Genomic DNA, 20,614 nt, shown 5'->3' with positions numbered 1-20,614 from the left:
ACAATTTTAGGATTATATATATATATATATATTAGGGCTGTCAAAAGATTAATCGCGATTAATCGCATCCAAAATAAAAGTTTGTGTTTACATAATATATGTGTGTGTACTCTGTTGATTATTATTTATATATAAATACACACACAAGCATGTATATATTTAAGAAAAAAAAATTTTTTTTATATATAAAACATTTATATTTATATATATTATAGATTATATAAATGTATATACAGTATATACATGCAAATATTTCTTAAATATATACATGAATGTGTGTGTATTTATATATAAATAATAATTAACAGAGTACACACACATATATTATGTAAACACAAACTTTTATTTTGGATGTGATTAATCGCGATTAATCTTTTGACAGCCCTAATATATATATATATATATATATATATATATATATATACATACATACACACACACTCCAGGGCAACAGTGTGTGTGTTTGTGTGTGTTCTTTGTCTTGTGTTTTCTATGCTCCCACATGTTTTCTACTGGACATCTTCGTCATGAATTCTTCTGTTTTTGCTTAAAGGTCCCGTTTTTCGTGTTTTTTTGAAGCTTTGATTGTGTTTACTGTGTGCAATATAACATGTGTTCATGTTTCGCGTGTAAAAAAACACAGTATTTTTCACACAGTTTACTTATCTGTATACCGCTGTTTTCACTGTCCTCAAAACGGCTTGAAAGATTTCCCTGTTCTATGAAGTCCCTCCTTCAGAAATACGTAACGAGTTCTGATTGTGCCAGCGGTTCCCGTGTTGTGATTCGACAGCAGCTTAGCGCACGCAGAGCGCACGTTACCGGAAAGGTCACGCCTCTCACCATAACGGGGATGCATGCGCTCAATGATCTCTAAGTACAGCGTCCCTGGGAAAGCCAAACAAAGGTGACTTGACTCCGGGATGAAAATAACAGCGTCTCGACGACATGGCGACAAACAAACTCTACAAACGCAACCGAACGCAACACTTCCTCTTATCCACGCGGGAGCAACAAGACCACGCCCCCTTTTTCGCGTACTCTTGTGGGCGGAGGTTAGTCGACAAACTGCTCTACTGACGTAATTAAAGCAGGATGAACAGAGATGTAGTCCCAACCGGCCGTTCGCTGTAGGCTTTGAAAGGGAACTTCTGTTAAATAAAATATCTCGCTTGGCATTGAACTTTATAATTTTACAGGTATTATATATGCTCTAACAGCAACATTACACACTAACTAAAGTTTGAAAAATGGGATCACGAAGAACAGGACCTAAAAGTGCTGCAATTAGATCCTTCTCCTCATTTTCCCTGACAACACCATGAAATATATATATATGTTATAGTTTATATAATTTATTTTATAGGTTCGCATTTGTCACTAAAGTTTGAGGCTTGTCTTATTATAGATTAAAACGCTAATTAGTGTGATTTTATAAAACTTAAATAAATTAAATATTATTTTTTTTATTATACAATAATAGGTAACAGGGTTGTAAATTTAGCTAAATTAAGCTGTCAATAAGTAGGTAGTTTGAAACCAAATGTTAGTTATAGTTATTGATAAATGTATATTTCCCATAAATTGAAGAAAAGCATCTGTTTGATTAACTTTTCTTAAGATACTTAGGTAATAGGGTTGAATGCTTGAGCTTTATGAATGCAAATGGAATGAGATGGAAAGCATAAACAGCTTTGCTGATTACAATTGGAGCGATCTAGTAGTTTAGCACATTACTCTGTGTAGAGGGGGTGAGAGACGAAGAGAAGTGAAAACAACAGGAAAACAACAGCCCACAAAATAGCTGAGCTAAAGACAGTCATTTGCGCAACCCACACACTGAGACACCAAGGCCTTCATCACACTGTGTCCAAACACACTGAGGGTTTAATAATGCAGTGACATCACCTGTGTGATCAGATGATGCAATGTGTGAAATTTCTACTGATATCATCCATGCCCGAGGGGAAATGAGGTCTACAGATCTTTACAAAAGTCCAGTGTAAAGTTACTTCTAGATTCAACACAATCCGACAGCATGATATCATAGTAGCAGCAGCTTTTAATGTTACGCTAAGAAATGTTTCTCTACTAAAAAATCTAAATATTTGGGTGATATAAAGAAACCAGGAACCTATACGATAGGCCAACAAAGCATCACTCAACAATATCATACACAGCAAACAGTGCAGGATCAGCCTTTTCCTGGTCTGATGGGCTAATCTTAAAATGTAATTTTAAAAGAATAAACAGATTAAAATAGATAGGCCTAGCTGTTGTGTTCTCTCGGGGAAGAAAATGTATTTTTATACTGACAGAGTTGTTTTTGGCAAATGCACGTGTAAACTGTGGGTGACAAATTACAGTTCCTCCTTAAATAATATGCTTACCTCAGGCCATGTTTTTATTTAGAATTGCTTAAATATAATATGACTTGACAAGCATGCATAGTAGCCCAAAAATGTATTTGGACACTTACTGTAGCCTAGGTCAAACTTATAATGCCTGAATATCATTGCATAAGAAAAATATAAAACCACTTAAAGGCGTTTTTTTTACATCTTAACCCGGGGTTGATTTTTCACGTAATTTAGAAATGGGTTTAGCATAGCATTTTACCTGGGGTAATGAAACCCAGCTCTGGAGCGAGTGCTTTTGCAGTGTTCACCGTGCATTCTGTATCAAATCCCATGCAGCGTTTTTGCACCCTTGAAGGGCACTTGGGGAAGGGGTAGCCATTTGTAGGAGCGTTCCAAGTGAAAATGAACAACTGAATCCCTCCAAAAGGGCCCTTCCACAGGTCTGTTAGCGAAAGGAACATGCAATGGTCAAGTAATTTATCATTTATCATGGTCATGTTCTGCCCTTCGGTGTGAGTAGGGCATAGGGATGCTCACTTCCGATTGAAAATTGCTGATGTGCAGTGTGAAACGATGCAGTTTTAGAGTGTAACGCCTACACTTAGCAACAAATAGCCAATCGCATGCCTAGCTTTGGCAATCACTGAAACACAGCGTGTTGTATAGACCAGGGGTTTTCAAACTGGGGTCAGTCCTCCAGAAGGTCCTAAGGGGTGCCCAGAAAACTTCAGAGAATAAAAAGACAAAGCAAAAATGGTCTACCGAATATTCTGTTTCATTTCTAAATGTTTCTCTCATTTCTTGCCGTATACATAGGCTACTTTCCAGAATTGTATACGTCTGTTTTGTATCTTTCAAGTGAGTCCCTTTATCTTGCTCACTGGGGTTGTAAGGCAGTATTCTTATAAGTTGCTTATACAAATCATTTTTAATTGAAAAATGTTCAATGTTCTTCTTCAAGTTTATACATACCACATTGAGTATAGCCAATTTATTAAGTTTGGAAACAATATTTTGTGTTTATAATGTCACACAATTTATCAAAAAGTTTAAATGTTTTTTTCATAAAAATAGATGGAATTTAGGATGGGGGTCCCTCATAAAAGATTTGTCGTATTTGGGGGTCCCTGGCATCATAAAGTTTGAAAACCCCTGGTATAGACAGTATTTGGGAGTAACCAGTTACATGAAATGGTGTTACATCATTTAATAACAAAAATAAATGTAACTGTAATCCATTACAATTACTGAGAAAAAAATTAGCCATTAAATTACAGTTACTTATGAAAATGTTAAAGGAACACGCCACTGTTTTTGAAAATAGGCTCATTTTCCAACTCCCCTAGAGTTAAACAGTTGAGTTTTACCGTTTTCAAATCCATTCAGCCAATCTCCAGGTCTGGCGGAAGCACATTTAGCATAGCTTAGCATAGATCATTGAATGTGATTAGACCATTAGCATCTTGCTCAAAAAAATGACCAGTTTTGTTATTTTTTCTATTTAGTTCATCCAAAAATGAAAATTAGCCCATAATTTACTCACTCTCAAGTCATCCTAGGTGTATATGACATTCTTCTTTCAGACGAATAAAATCGGAGTTATATTACAAAATTCCAGGCTAATCCAAGCATTAGAATTGCAGTAATAGTTGCTCTGTTTTTGAAGTCCATAAAAAGTGCATCTGTCCATCAAATAACGTGCTCCATGCGGCTCCAGGGTGTTAATAAAGGCCTTCTGAAGCGAATCGATGCGTTTGTGTAAGAAAAATAACCATATTTAAAACTTTATAAAGTAAACTTTCGGCCGACCGCCTTACTGTTCACTCACTGTTCGCTCACTGCTGTGGTGGAGCCGTTGCTTAGTCTACATCTGCACTTTAATAGAGCACCCTCAGTGATTTCAGAAGCACCCTCAGTGATTTGATTGTAGGCATAATAGGCCTAAGATAAGATGGTCAAATATTTTTTTTTAAATAAATTTATAGAAAATATTGTATGTATTTTAAGTTATATTGTGCTTTCACTGCTTTGTATAATGTCTGCTGGAATGCTAAAACATTTTCAGTGTTAAATAAATATTTTTAAATTGTGGTTTTCAATTTATTTTTTCTTTTAAAAAAAGCAAGACAAAAAAGTAAAAAGTAAATTTGTACTATTTAATTTATGCAATGGTGAAAAAATTGGCAAAATAAATGGAAAAAAACATCGAAAAACTGTGTTTGGTATTCGGCTTCGGCCAAGTAAATTTTTATTATTCGCTTCGGCCAAGAATTTTCATTTTGGTGCATCCCTAATCCTCAGAACGGTCTCAAAGTTTAAAAAAAAGGTGCTAAAGTCAGATTTTGTAGTGGCGATGCTTTAAAATTAATTCATAATCTTAATTCAAGTGATAAAGTCTGACAAATCAGTGTTGAGTACTACTGTAAGGTTAACCCTGCCTGGTTTAAATGATAAATGGAATGATTAACAGTTGAAAACATTCATTAGAAATTTAGAAAAGTAATCAAATGTACATTTACATTACATTTTAAATAGGGTAACTTGTAATTGTAACCTATTACATTTCCAAATTAACCTTCCCAACACTGTGTATAGACAATAGTTTAAAGGGTTATTTCACCCAAAATGTTTAATTCTGTCATTAATTACTCCCCATCATGTCGTTCAAATCTCGTAAGACCATCGTTCATCTTCGGAACAAAAATTAAGATATTTTTTATCAACTGGAGAGCTCTCTGAATCACCCGTAGGCAGCAACGTCATTGCAACTTTCAAGGCCCAGAAAGGCAGTAAAGACATTGTTAAAATAGTCCATATGACTTACAGTGGTTCAACCTCAATTTTATGAAGAGACTAGAATACTTTTTCGTGCACAAAACCCCCCAAAATAAAATGACTTTATTCAACAATTTCTTCTCGTCTGTGTCAGTCTTCTACGCTGTTGACGTAGTAAATATAGTGCAGCGCTTCAGAGTTCTTCACCGGCTTACCATTGGCCGACGCTGTTCACATGAGCACCACGACGCATGCGTGTGATGCTGATGCAGGAGCTAGCCAATGGTGAGCCGCCGTTCTGCCGTAGAACTCTATTTTAACAATGTCTTCTCTACCTTTGGAACGACATGAAGGTGAGTAATTAATAACAACATTTTCATTTTTGAGTGAACTAACCCTTTAAGTGACTGAATGGAAAAAATGTCCAACGGTGACAGAAAATGTTACAATTGGAGTAGGGCAGCACGATTAGTCAAACTGAACCGCAATCGCAATTTGGGTTATGAAAGCGCAAAGGCTGCGATTTTAATGAAATAAATGAATGCCCAGCGTGTCAGTGAGGAGCGGCACTGTGATCAGTAAACGCTGCTCCGTCTGAAAGCACCGCGAGTTTGAGTCGCTTATAACGTGCGTTTGAAAAAGCAACACGAATGTCAATCAGCACTTAATACTTTATTATTATGAAAATACTCGAGAAGGCTTGAAGAACTCAATACACCATATCTTGTCGCAGAAGTATTATCTTTATGTTTGATCAGTCAAAGCGTTTCTATCTTAGTTTTATTCAGCCTACAGCGTAAGCTTCACATTAGGGATTTCCTGAAAACGAACGATTACTTCTCTGAGGAAAATGTGGAGTTTCTGCTCGAGGGCGCCCTCTGGCTTCCAGTATGAATGAAACTTTGGGGTAGAATATAAGAAATATAATACTTCTAAATAAATGTATATGACAATCCATATGTTTTTCTTCAATGTACAGGAGTTTTTAATTCTCACCGTGGATGCATAAGAGGCTCATATTTCATATTAAAGACATAGACTTTAAGAAATGATATCACAGATAAAAAGCACAGATTTTTACAATAATATTTTTTTTTTTTAAATAAATCCTTAGACCTTTCTAATGATTTTTAGTCATAAGCTGTCTGCATACTAACAGGTAAACCATCATATTTTCTGTAAAATATAATAATAATAATTATTATTATTTATTTTTTTTTTACTGTTATATTTATTCTTAAATGCTATTTTACATTTTTAATAATGAAAATGTTATTGTAATATTAATAGTAATAGTAATATTTCTTATTTTTATTTAGCAATAATAATAATCATCATAATAATTATTAGCCATATTAATATATAAACACAACATGTTATACACACTTTTCATTTGTAAAAATAAAAAAATTATAATAATCGCATTTTAAATCGCAATTTTAACCAGAATAATCCCAATTAGATATTTTTCGTGCAGCCCTAAATTGGAGTGAACAAGAAACCAATTCATTCTTATCTTTATAGTCCAAAAAGTCCATTCAGGATAAACTTAAGAGTCTGCAAAATATAATACGAGGATGCACAATGCCTTTATAAACATATCTGCATTTGTCCAAACAATGACACTGACACCACAAATAAAAACATTAACCCAGAGTTTAGCAATGTACAGTGTGAAACATCAGCTTATGAATACCCAGGATAAATTGTTAACCCGGGTAAATTATGAGCAATGTAAAACGTGAGGCAAAATTACCCAGGATTCCATTTACCCGGGGTTTAGAACGACCCATGGTAAACTAAGTGTGAAAATCCCTAAAGTGTCCATATTTAAATTTTGTTGTAGGTTTATCATTTAAAACATCTTTTTGTGAAATGTCTGGCCTGAAAAATGAATGCGCTTGATTTGATTTTATCTCACCATTTTTAAGTGTGTCTCAAGTGTCCAGATAGCTACTTTTTAGAGCATGTCCCATATTTTATCTGTGATCTCTTATCAAGCAGGCTCTGCACTTTTGCTGATCTGGCATATCAAAGAATATATCTTTCCTTTTTTAGTAATTCTTGATAGGCTCATTGTTTTAGTAGCCCAACAACTCTTGTTCTTTTGGTTTAGTATGCAAAAAAATTATGCAAAAGTTAAAATGTTATGATTATTATATAAATAAAAGAGCTCTAGCAATTCTGGTGCAAATCAAATCCACGCTCAACTGAATGCTTAGTTAGGTTTTAGCTGTGAGTTCCGTCTGATATTATTGCTTACTTGCAGAAACAATTCGAGTGATGCACGAGGACAGCCCGTCAGTCACACGGACAGCCACACTATTGATAAAGCTGACAAATGAACAAGCTTCACAGAAATAAAATCAGGATTCTGTGTTTCTGCAAGGAGAACCATTACACGTGGATCGAAGGCCACAGGCTCAGCAGAAGAGGGATTTGAGAGAGAGTGAGAATGAGGTATGGGGGAAAGATGCAGTCTGGTGCGTGACTGCTCTCGCTTTGATTTTGCCTGATGGATGATTGATTATTTGTGGAAAGGGCTGTGGAAATTCACAGATGGTCTTTGAGTTCAAGCAAACTGGGATAGCCACCTGGATCCCAAATTGCATTTGTTTCTTATTCCCAGGGCCATGAATTTGACTGCTGCTGACAAAATAAAGTGAAATTCAAATAACACAGTCTCTCTCTCTCAATCTATTTATCCAAATCTCTTTGTTTTCAGTAGTACTTTTAAACAACAGTACATTTTCTTTTTAGGTAATATGACTACATTTTAATTAGCCCCTATTATGTCTTTTCGAATCTGTTCCATGCATATATAACTGTATGTGAATGTAAAAGATCTACAAAGTTTTAAAGATCAAAGTGCACAACAAATAAAGTTATTGTCTGAAGTAACTGCCAAAACGAGTCTCAATTCCTGTTACAAATCTACGTAACAATGTAACAAATTCACATAATGTCAGCCTATGGTCTTCATCGGCTTGCCGTGAACAGTGTCTACTTTGACCGGCCCTAGTTGTAGCTGAGGTCTCAAAAGGATGAGGTCTCACACTGGAATTGATACGGAAAAAGCGACGCCATAGTGCTGAGCAAGCCTTCAGAGCTGAAACTCTGATAATGGTAATGGCCGTTTCATTTCCGACACGCACTGTAAGCAGCAGACCAATCACAACAGACCGGGCCATCTGACCAATCAGAGCAGAGTAGGCTCTCAGAAAAGAAGGGGTTTGAGAGGGACTGGATCTTTGAACGAACCGTTTTCAGACTCTTTGATAAATTAATTGATGCTGCAATGTACACTATATTGCCAAAAGTATTGGGACACCCCTCCAAATCATTCAATCCAGGTGTTCCAATCACTTTCATGGCCACATGTGTATAAATTCAAGAACCTAGGCATGCAGACTGCTTCTTTAAAACATTTGTGAAAGGATGGGTCGCTCTCAGGAGCTCAGTGAATTCAAGCGTGGTACCGTGATAGGTTGCCACCTGTGCAATAAGTCAATTTGTGAAATGTCCTCACTACTAAATATTCCACGGTCAACTGTTAGTGGTATTATAACAAAGTGGAAGCAATTGGGAACAACAGCAACTCAGCCACGTGAAATCACAGAGAGGGGTCAGCGCATAGCTACAGACCTCCAAACTTTGTGTGGTTTGTTCTGTGGAGAAACGGATCGCACTTCTCTGTTATGTTAATCCGATTGACGAGTCTGGGTTTGGCGGTTGCCAGGAGAACAGTACTTGCCTGACTGCATTGTGCCAAGTGTAAAGTTTGGTGGAGGGGGGGTTATGGTGTGGGGGGTGTTTTTCAGGGGTTGAGCTAGGCCCCTTAATTTTGGTGAAAAGAACTCTTAATGCTTCAGCATACCAAGACATTTTGGACAATTTCATGCTCCCAACTTTGTGGGAACAGTTTGGGGATGGCCCCTTCCTGTTCCAACATGACTGCACACCAGTGCACAAAGCAAGGTCCATAAAGACATGGTTTGTGGAGTTTGGTGTGGAGGAAATTGACTGGCCTGCACAGACTTGGAATTTGTCCTCTGCATTTAACCCATCTAAGTGCACACTAGGAATGCACCGAATCCAGGATTCGGGTTCGGATTTGGCCGAATATTGGGCTTTTTGAAGGGGTTCGGTTTCTGCCGAACCTCAGAATTTTTTTCCACCGAACCCGAACCCTAGGCTTGCACTATGCGCGCCCCGCTGGTTGAACGTAATGACGCCGCCGTTGAAAGTGAAAATAAAACTCATGAACAGAAAACGTGGCAGTAGCTACTTTAAGTCAAAAGAAGGTGATTCAAGTCGAGCTACATGTTCAATTTGCAGTGCCAATTTGTCTCGTGATGACAAGGACACTAAACAACAGCCGCAGTTAAAAAATTTGCATATGAAACATCCGAGAGAATACGAGTTGTGCATGAAGGAATCTACAGACAGCAGCCAAAATGTATTTTATTTTACCGTGCAAACAGCCGCATATAGATCAGATAAAATATAAATAAAAATAATAAAATACATAGGCTTACACTTAATATTTTTCACTTAAATAATGACCAAATTAAGATGACAAAACGAAAATACACTGAATCCGTAAGCTTTGAAGAACCAGAATCGTGTTTTTTTTTTTTTTTTTTTTTTTTGTCAAATAAAAATAGAAGGTCTAGACTACCTCAATCCACACCTTGTATGTTTTTTGTTTGTTTTTTAAGTAACATGTCTAAGTGATGTGGGTTAGTCTGGAGCACAGCCCGCGGTAGAAAACACCCTCTCAATCCTTCGGTCTCCACAGCACGCGAGCCTCGGCTGACAGCGTGCGCGCACCTCCTGCGCTCTCCGTTGTGTTCTTCTTTTAAACATAAACCATAAGGAAACAGCGGCGAGAAGAACATACGCGACAATGTTTACTTTAGTAAACTTGACCAAAACCACACTATTAAAAGCCTTAAAAAAGGCTTCAGATGGCACTGATGTCCCGGGAATACAGAGATAACGCCTCGCTAGAGCGGCCAGCCTCGGGAAGCGCCTTTCATTTGCTTTCCACCAGTCAGGAGCTTATGTTGCTGCTGTATTTTTCTGTCGAAATGGTCCCACAGAGTATAAGCTTTTCCATTGCTTCATTTTGTGAGATATATCTGGTTTGTGGTTGCACATGTCGACACGCTCCGTGAGTGAACAAATAACGCTATACAGCATATTTTTCTTAACCATGCATCAAAAAACAAACAAACAAAAAAGCGTTAAAAACATTTAAACAGTTAAACTGATAGTATTAATCGTTCAAAGTTCTTACTTTCGGTTAACGGTTAAATGGTCAATAGCATCCGTACACTGCTGTGGACGTTGTTTACTTCATTAATGTGTTTACTGTGATAGTGGACTGAGGATGGGAGAAGGATTCGGTATTCGGTTTCAGATTCGGCCGAATCTTAACCAGTGGATTCGGTATTTGGCCGAACCCCGAAAATCTGGATTCGGTGCATCCCTAGTGCACACACATTAGGAGTAGTGAGCACAACCACACTGCAAACTATGGATATTGCAGCCATTTTTTGCTATGGAGCCTAGGGAGCAATTGAGGGTTAAGTGCTTTGCTCAAGGGGGCCTCAGTCATTTCCTGCCAGTATTGAGAATCAAACCCGCAACCTTTCGGGTTACCAATCTGACTCTCTAACCATTAGACCACGATTGCCCCTAATAGGGCTTTTGCCTATTTTAACCCTTTCATGCATGAATGATCAAATCTCTCTATGCTGTTGGTTCTTGGCTCAAATAAGCTAACCATATATTAAGACAAAATATCTCATTCAATCAAGTAATATTTTTTTTCTGCCAAGATAATGTAAAAAAACTCAGCTCATTATATTTCTTATTTGCATGGCTTTTTTGAGTTTTACTTACACCTAAAAGTTAAGATAACCTTTTTTTTTTGTTTGTTAAAATACATTCAAATCAATTGGATAAACACAGTACATTAAGCTTAGTTTACTAAAAATAAAAACTTTTACAGTCCATTTTGATAAAACATTTGAGCCCTTTAAATGCACGGACATCTGAGACCTTGCATACTAAAATATCTGCCATGCTAGTGCAAATTTGGTGACTTTTAAAATGAAAAACAAACACATTAAAAAATCACATTATAGCACTTAGGAGCATTCGTAAGAAAATAAATTGCCTTCATACCTTCATTAGCGGCCCATGCTGTTTGCTGCTGACCCCTGCACAGAAACGCTGATGCACTCAAAAGTCCTATATTTAGACTTTATTAGCAATATTAAATTCCACCTCAGATGCTTTCACCACAACGTTTGGAAATAGTTCAGAGGCACTATTAGCGTCACAGTCATGTGTATAAAACAGATAAATAACTGATTTCTCCAAGGCAGGCCATAATGAACGAAAACGAGACAGAAATCATTATGAAATATGAATTATAAATAAGTCGTAATGAATAAATCAGTGCATTGAATATATGTGCACAGACCTTTTCTACATTTGTTGATGATTTCTTGCATAAATGCACTTTCAGAGGCACGTTTTTACCTTCATACTGACATCCTGACAATGTAAATAGTCAGGATTACTATATGTAAAGTAATAATTGACGGGATAAATAATGCATTGTGAATAAGATAATTGCACTCAGCTTACTTTTTCCCATGACGTTAAAGTGAAACAATAACAGAGTTGTGAACAATGACAGCCTTAAGGGACTGTCAAGCGATAAATGATATTTCTTTAAGTTGTATTCTAAGCCTTTGGACAAGGTTTATCTTTTTTCCCACCACTATGACTGTGTTAATCTGGCCTGAGGTGGTAAAACTGACAAAACTGTGTTTTTAAACTGACAAATTGCTCATAACTGTTCATAATCGCCCGCCAAGTCGGTTTTCCTCTTCTTTTTGAGCATTTTATAAAGGCACCCAAGCTGATCTTCCATCCAGAAATGTAAGACTCCAGTATCATGAGTTATGCAGCAAGCCAAGCACCACGACCAACTCCAAAAATACATGTAGCTGACCAATGTGCATTTGAATATCTAGACATGACCGCATAAAAATCCCCTTCTGCTGACACATTTATCAGACAGTACAGACGCCCATGCAGCCACACCCCATCACTCTCCTGCCTTGTCTTGTCTCTGTTTCATTTGTGTCTTAACTCTTGAGCAACACGCAGTTTTTACACCTAGGTGTGTGTTTTCCAACATCATCACTCCAAAATGCTTCCTGGAAATGTTTGTTGGGTTCAATGCACGGCAGCACAGCAAGCAGGCCTACAATGATCTACTGAACTGATACAAGACGTTTAATATGAGCTCGGTTTCATTTAGTTTTAGTTCATTTTCGAATGATATAGTAAGAAAAAACTTGTGTCAGAGTGCAACTTAGTGCCGAGAGAGATGCTCAGTTTCACCCGATAAAATCAAGTGTCAGCGGAGAAAGTCTTTTTCCGCCAACACATAGCAAAGAAGCAATATATATATTGAATTATATCAAATAGCTACCTAGTATTTAAGGTATCCAACCATTTGGCAACAACACTGCATACTTGTCAGCCTATGATTAAACTGCTACACTGCCACCTGCTGGTTGGGATCGGCATTCACAAAACAGTGCTGGTTTCTCTGTCCTGAAATGCACCTTTGTGGAAATCAAGTCTTTAGCATTACCATCGGAATTAACGTTCACGTTGTCAATGATATAAGTTTGATTTAACATAATTTAGCAATCACAATATTAGCTATTATAAGTGAACTGCAATTCATCATGAAGGCCCTGCAATAAATAAATAAATAAATGTAACAATAAATGAAAGAATAAAAAAAGAAATACAGAAAATAAAGGAAATTATTATGTTAATTAATAAAGTAATACAAAAATGATTGGTAGCACTTTACAATAAGATTACATAGTTAACTACATTAGTTAACATGAACTAAGATTTAACTTCCACAGCATTTATTAATCTTAGTTATTTGGTTAATTTCAACATTTACTAATACATTATTAAAATCAAATGTTATATTTGTTAACATTAGTTAATGCAGGGGTTTTCAAACTGGGGTCCTCCAGAAGGTTCTAATGGGTCCCCAGAAAATTTCAGAAAATAAAAAGACAAAGCAAAAATGGATAAAGTCTACTGAATATTCTAACGGTTTCATTTCTAAATGTTTCTCCCCTTTCTTGCCGTATACATTCCAGAATTGTATAATTGCTTTGTATCTTTCTAGTGAGTTTTTCTCACTATAGTCCCCTTTATCTTGCTCACTGGGGTTGTAAGGCAGTATTCTTAACACAGTACGTACACTGCTTGCTTGCATACATTTATTGTGAAAGTTGCTTATTCAAATAATTTTTAATTGAAAATATTCTTCTTCGGGTTTATACATCCAACATTAATAGCCAATTTAAGTTGGGAAACAATATGTTGTATTTATAATGTCACACTTACTATTTATCTAACAGTTTAACCGTATTTTCATACATAAAAATATATGGATTTTAGGAAGGGGGTCCCTCATAAAAGGTTCATCACATTTGGGGGTCCTTGGCATCATAAAGTTTGAAAACCCCTGAGTTAATGCACTGTGTGTGAACTAACATGAACAAACAATGAACAGCTGGATTTTTATTAACTAACATTAACAAAGATGAATGAATACTGTAACAAATGTTTTGCTCATTGTTAGTTCATGTTAGTTATTACATTAGCTAATGTACCACATTATTTTAGTACTAAATTTAATTAGAAATGAATGTATTTTTGTACATTTGAATGTATGAAGTCATTTATCCCTTAATTTATTTTCCAAAAACATGATATTTTAAACCCTTAAAGCAATAGTTCACCCCAAAATAAATGTGCTGAACACTAAGAAACTTGGTAGCAAGTTTTGGTTATCATGGATTTCCATTGTATGGACAAAATAAAATATTTTCTTGTACATTCCACAGAAGAGAGAAAGTCCCACAGGTTTGGAACGACATGGCGGCGACTAAATGATGACAGAGATTTAATTTCAGAAGCATGCATTTAATCTATGTATTTTATCAAGTCTACTTATGCATATGTCTTGCATCAGTGACTATTCACATGTTTTGTATTTGCATATTGCATTATTTATAGACTTGCAATCATGGCACAGAAATGCAGGAGTTCTTATTAACTATACTAAAGAAATGCATTTAATATTTGTTGCTTAGTCATGCACTGGATTCAAACATATTCTCATAATCAGAGCTCTCTCTCACAAAGATCATTATAAACCAGCAAAATAACTTAATTATTTAGACCACTTCTATTATTGATTGCTATCAGGATGTGAAGAGAGTTTCAACCAGTATAACAAAAAGTGTTGAAGCAAATTGCCTACTCTACCGTTAATACAACAGTCAAAGGGTGCAAAAATGTCATAAAAGCAAGTCTTCAGATTTAGCACTCAAACTGCCACTAAGATAAACGTCATCTTCAGTTCCTAAACATCAGTGCAGCACAAGTAACCTGAGATCAGGGGTCCGTTCTTTGTACCTCGCTTAATACATCTGAGATGATTTGACAGACCCCAGATCTTCTAATCGTGATAACTGAACTCAGGCTAATTTGGTTTTTCAAACGAATTTGTGGATTGGATCAAAATATCTGGATTAAGTTATCTAAGAATGCTGCACGTTCTCGTGTTCCCTGAAGAGGGCAGATGCATCGATACTCGAAACCACGATCAGCAATGCAGCGAATGGCTGGCGGCAAGACAGCAATGTAATGACATCATATAATTAAAAAAGCCACCTGGCACAAAAACCCAGGTGGCTACCCCCACCCCTCACGAATTAAAGGGACCTTTATAAGGAAACAGCCAAGCGATCAAAACAACATAAAGTTATAATAGATCAATAAAACGTGCAGTTTTTTTTAAACATGATTCACAATTATTTATATTCACGATTTTATAGTATTTGTACACCCTTTACATTTATAGTTCAATGTTCTAATTAGCAATTCATTTAATTTTTAATTCAATTTGAAGCAGATTTGTTACGTGACAGCATTAATTAAAGTTTCTTAAAGAGGTATCACACAGAGTTTCTGTCAATCTCATGTTAATCTTCAGTACCTATAGAGTACAGTATTGCATCCTTCATAAGTCCGAAGAGTCTTTGGTTTTATCAGATTTATAAAAGACAGATACGCTGTACCGAGTCTTTCTGAATAAAACCGAGCGGCTGGAGGTGTATCGTGTGGGCGGAGATAAAGAGTCACGTTCATGTTGTTTACGCGCCGATAGCCAGTTTTAGGGCGTTTTCACACCTGAAAGTCCGAACCGAAGTTCATGTTTTGATACTTTTTATATATTCGGTTAGTTTTGGTTTCACATTGCAATTATGTGAGCGGACTAAAGAAGTTTACATGACGCACATGCGTCCACTCGTCATCATCTATGTGGGCGGCATCTGGACATTGATTGGTTTGTAAACGGACGTGCGTCTGACGTCAGCGTCTTTGACAAGTTGAATGAACGGACGCATATCATGGTTGCCACTATTGAACAGTGCGCATTGCTTGACAATTTTTTTATTCGTTACGTTTAAAAGTGGACATTTCAAGCTTTATATACACATATTTCTCATGTTTGTGAGGCAAGTAGCCTGCTGAGTTTCGGTTTATTTGAGACCCGCTCCAGTTCATGTGTAAAGCATGTGATCGCTCCCGTGATTATTGTCTGCTATAGACTATTTGCTTCTTATTTATTAAATCCAGGCAATTATCTGATTAAACGTTGATTAAAATTAAGATACAATTTATACAAAACGAAATTCCCATTAAAGAAATGCTTTCTAAGCAAAATCATTCAAAATTTCGTTCAAAATTATTTCTGACTTTCTGTCTACTGACATATACACGGGTTTCCTGTTTACAAACATTACAGGGTGCGTGCGCATCCTGGAGGCAGAAAGACAGATCGCTGAGCTGGTCCGCTACTGCAACAACCTTAAGTATTGAAGCTTTCCTTATTGTTTGTATATAACTGCTGACTCAATAAAACGTGATTTTAGTTGGATCTGTTTGTCTGTCTTTAATTTTGCAGTGTTGCTGTGATACATGTATGAATGATCATGTTAGGCTAGTAATGTACTAGCCGCATCTACTGGGGCCTGTACCATGATGGTAGTTTAACAAACTCAGGGTTACAGGATTAGTTTAGAGTTGACAAAACCAAACCAATCTATTCAGGCTTTGTTGGTCCCATGATGCTGATCATCCGCTTTCTCTGTCAACTCAGGCTTTGATACTGAGTTTAGGAGTTTAGCTGTGACATCAGCAGTGACCAGCCAATCACATGCTGTGGATCAGTGAAACTGAGATTCACTTCTCGCGAGAGAAGCAGTGAGATTGATTTCTCTCTTCTACAGAATATTACATGATTGAAAAATATTAAGAGTTTAAACAAATTTACACAGCAAGAAGAAAAGAGCTGTCTATAAAAGAGTACAACTTAAAGAAAATATTCACTACGTCAATGCACGTAAATGTTATGAAGTTGGTTTAGTTGATATATAAAGAATTGAGTAATGTAGTAATTTTTATAGCTTTGTGTATTGATTTTAAAGCTTATTTGTATGACCTTTGTATAGGCTTATTATATTAATTTCAACTAAGTGCCAATTAATGATTGATTAACTAAAATGATACATGTGTAACTGATTACGGGTATAATAATTACATAAATGATATCTAAATCATTCAAAATTACAATTATAGTTTACAGACACTTTAGTCTTTAATAGCCATTTGCTATAGTGACCTTTAATTTGGAGTAGAAACAGGGGGAGTGATTTTATTGCATCAGAGGTGTGTCACTTTGCTCACAGTTGATTGGTCCAATTTCAGTTTGAGATCTCTTATCCAGAACATAACCTGCCCTGGAGCAGGTTAGCCGTGGAGCGTAAGTTACTATGGAGATGAACACTGCTAAAAGCCAAACCACTTTAATGGTACCTAAAACCCAGGATTAGCACAAACTAAGCTTAAACATATCTGGCTAGCCAGCTAAACCGGCTTCATGGTATAGGCCCCTGGACAGCGCGAATTTGTTTTTATTTACGTTAAGCTTGTTTACGTTACTTTACGACCTGCCACATTTCATGACTGCACATATATACACAAAATACTAAACTGTAAATAAAATATTTGACAATGGATTACGTGGGAAGCCTAGTATCTCCGACCGTGCCGATTATATATATAAAAAAACTTACTCTCAGCAATGGTGAGATCTTGCCAGATCCTTACACTATCCATGACGATCTGTGGATTGTGGATGACAAAAAATGGCCAGCAATTGAATGGCCTGATATATACAATTATCTAATTCAGACACCAAGTGTGTATACTAGAGAAAGTATTAGAGCGTACAAATCCCTTGATGCATACAACTACGTGCGGTCATGTGCAGCTTGTTAAATACTTTGATGCTGCACCGGATTTTTGCGTGTTGAGGTCAGGTGTGCTCCCTAGTCAAAGGCAAGGGATTAAAGCCAAGCCTTATGATGCCTGGGTGTATGTCCACAAGGCCCTTGGGTACATCCTCACGGCTAACTGCAAATGCATGGCAGGGTACGTCTACCTATCAAAATGTACCTGCAATAACAAAAATATTTTTTTGGCAAACGCATGCTTCCCCCTAGGTATGTTAAACATCAGGCACCCAGCACTGGCTCTGTTGGTACAATTAACCACGCAGCAACTCCTTGGCATTTAGACTTACAGACTAACCTACAACACGAGAGGTTTCTTCTTTCTGCCTCTCGGGTGCGTGCGCAAGCAGTGATGACGTCGCCGAGAAATCCATGTATTGCGCATATTTTCACTTTTCATAATCAATGTAGCCTAGATTGAATTTAAAAATAACGTTATAATATTTAAACATAAACAGGAACTTCCTGTAAATGGTCTGAAAGTCCGAACCATACAGAAAATGCTTTCACACTTGAAACGAACCGAACCTTTGTTCAGTTTGATCCAGACCGAGACTACCTCTTTTCGTCGGACCAAATTTCGTCTGTTTGGTCCGGAACGTGGTACGGGGGAGGTTTCACACCTGCAATTTTGATTCGGACCAAACTGAAAAAGTTGTGAAATTGTGAAAATGTATCATTACATATTGACCCAATAAATGACTTCCAAATAATTATCCCCATGCAAAAAGATGCATTGTACTAATCATAGCTTACAGTCTTCACTCAAAATTAAAATTGTATATTCATCGTACATATTAAATTGTGCTCAGTCAATCTATGAAATCGAAGTGAAAAATCCACGTTGGATGAACAAGTCCGAAAAACGCATACGCAAAATTGGTTTTATGAATGTGTTCTCGTTTACCACATAATTATCTAATGGTAGCCAATAGTTTTATTTTCCTCATGTCTTATATGTCTAAAATAATAGGTAATAAGTAAATTAAGTCACTTGTGTGATATGTGCGCCATGCGACCGTTGAACACGGTGCTGTTAGATTGCATTTGGCGTCGGCCTCTTTCAGGGCTTGAGTTATTGCCTTTTAATAGCAAACACGTCAAGCTCGTGATTTTCTTATTCGTCCGTTCATTCGTATATAATGAAGAACTTCTGTTCTGTCACTTTCCAAGTGTGATGCAGGGGAACTTTGTCATTAATGTTAGTTTTATTTGCAGGTTTTTAGCCTATGCAGTGTCGTGTTTTCTTCACCACATTAAGACTTCTTGACTTCTAAATAATGTATTTTCACCAAATATCCTGTGTTGGAATTGACTTGTTAATAAAGTAATGTGATAAAATGTCAACCCTGTTGTCTGTGTTCTGTATTTTGCTTAATATATATATATATATATATATATATATATATATATATATATATATATATATATATATATATATATATATATATATATATATATATATATATATATATATATATATATATATATATATATATATATATATATATATGTGTGTGTCTTTGGTCATTTTTGTCTTTTGGGACAGTTAGAAATAAACCATTGTTACTACAATTTAAAATATTTAATTGGACCAACCTCACAGTTTCACTGTAAAACATTTCTCCAATTTAAAATGTTCTAGTGACTGGTCACATCTAAATTTTTTAGTTGGCCACATTTAATTTCTGTGAATTAAATTGTATCAATTCACAGAAATTAAATTTGGCCAACTGATAAATGTAGATGTGACCATTCACAAGAATTTTTTTAATTGGAGAGGCCTGACATTTTTTACAGTGTTGGAAAATTTAATTGTTCCATTGGCTCAACATATTATTTCTAATTGAGCCCATGTTAACAGACTGTTGCCACAATTGATACAATTCAACTTTAACGGTATTAAACACTCAAAATGCATTAAATAGCAATAACCCCCCCCCCCCCCCCCCCCCCCACACACACACACACACACACCTCCTTTAAGGGTCAAGATAAAGTTATCTGCATCTCCTGCGCTGCATCAAGCCACTCCCATAATATCTGTCACCACTCAAATTAATACATGGCTCCGAGTAACTGTATAGCATGTGTGTATGACTCCAATAAAATTATAAAGTAATTATTCCATTACAAATAAATATCTCAATCAAGTGGCTGTGTGTAGTATTATACACAACATATAATATTATTTTCAAATACATTTTTTATTATTTTAAATTATTATTGCCCCTGGTTCAGTAAGGAACTCTTGTAATAAAGTAGCAGTGGCTGGGACAGATTTTAAGTATCAACGGCGCTTAGAAAGATGCAATCTAATCCTGTTTACATGAAATAAGCCTTCTCCCGAGCAGGTTTGAGTTTACGGACCTGTTGCTATGACAGCAAGTCCAGCAGGATGAGCGCCGAAGAACCAAACAATCCAAGATCATGCCAAATCGTCAACAATCAAATCCAGCTAACTGAGTTAGCGACATACAAAGAACTGACCCCAGATCTTCTCAATGCACCAGAACGCCCAACACACTCCAGCTATCAGTGGACAGGAGCCAATGATTAGGAAGGCTACGACTAAAAGAGGCAGGCGGGCAAATTTGGCTACTCTTATCAAGAGAATCCTTGGGAGTTTTACTGACCAATTTTACTGATCAAAGGATGGTGCTCTTACAGTAAAGTGTTCTCATTACTATACTGGGGCATGAAAACCCATGGAAATCACAGGCTGGACACCCCCTGCTGGCCCATTAACACCTCACTCAGAAACAACATTAGTAGCTTTAATGGGAAACCAGGCAAAAACAACAAGGTGATCGCTACAATCAATGTAAGTCAACAAGGTTTAAGAAATAGTGTATCATTTCCCACACACAGACTGAACTATCAAATCCAAAAGGACCCAGCACATATGGATTTTGTCAGGTATTGTTTGGATTCAGTACTCACAATCCAGCGTCCTGTCTGTGTCCATGTCCAATCATCAGATGCAAATGG

Source organism: Gobio gobio (assembly GCF_949357685.1).
Source record: "Gobio gobio genome assembly, chromosome: 6".
In the NCBI taxonomy this organism is placed as follows: Eukaryota; Metazoa; Chordata; class Actinopteri; order Cypriniformes; family Gobionidae; genus Gobio; species Gobio gobio.
This window is presented reverse-complemented; position numbering follows the sequence as displayed.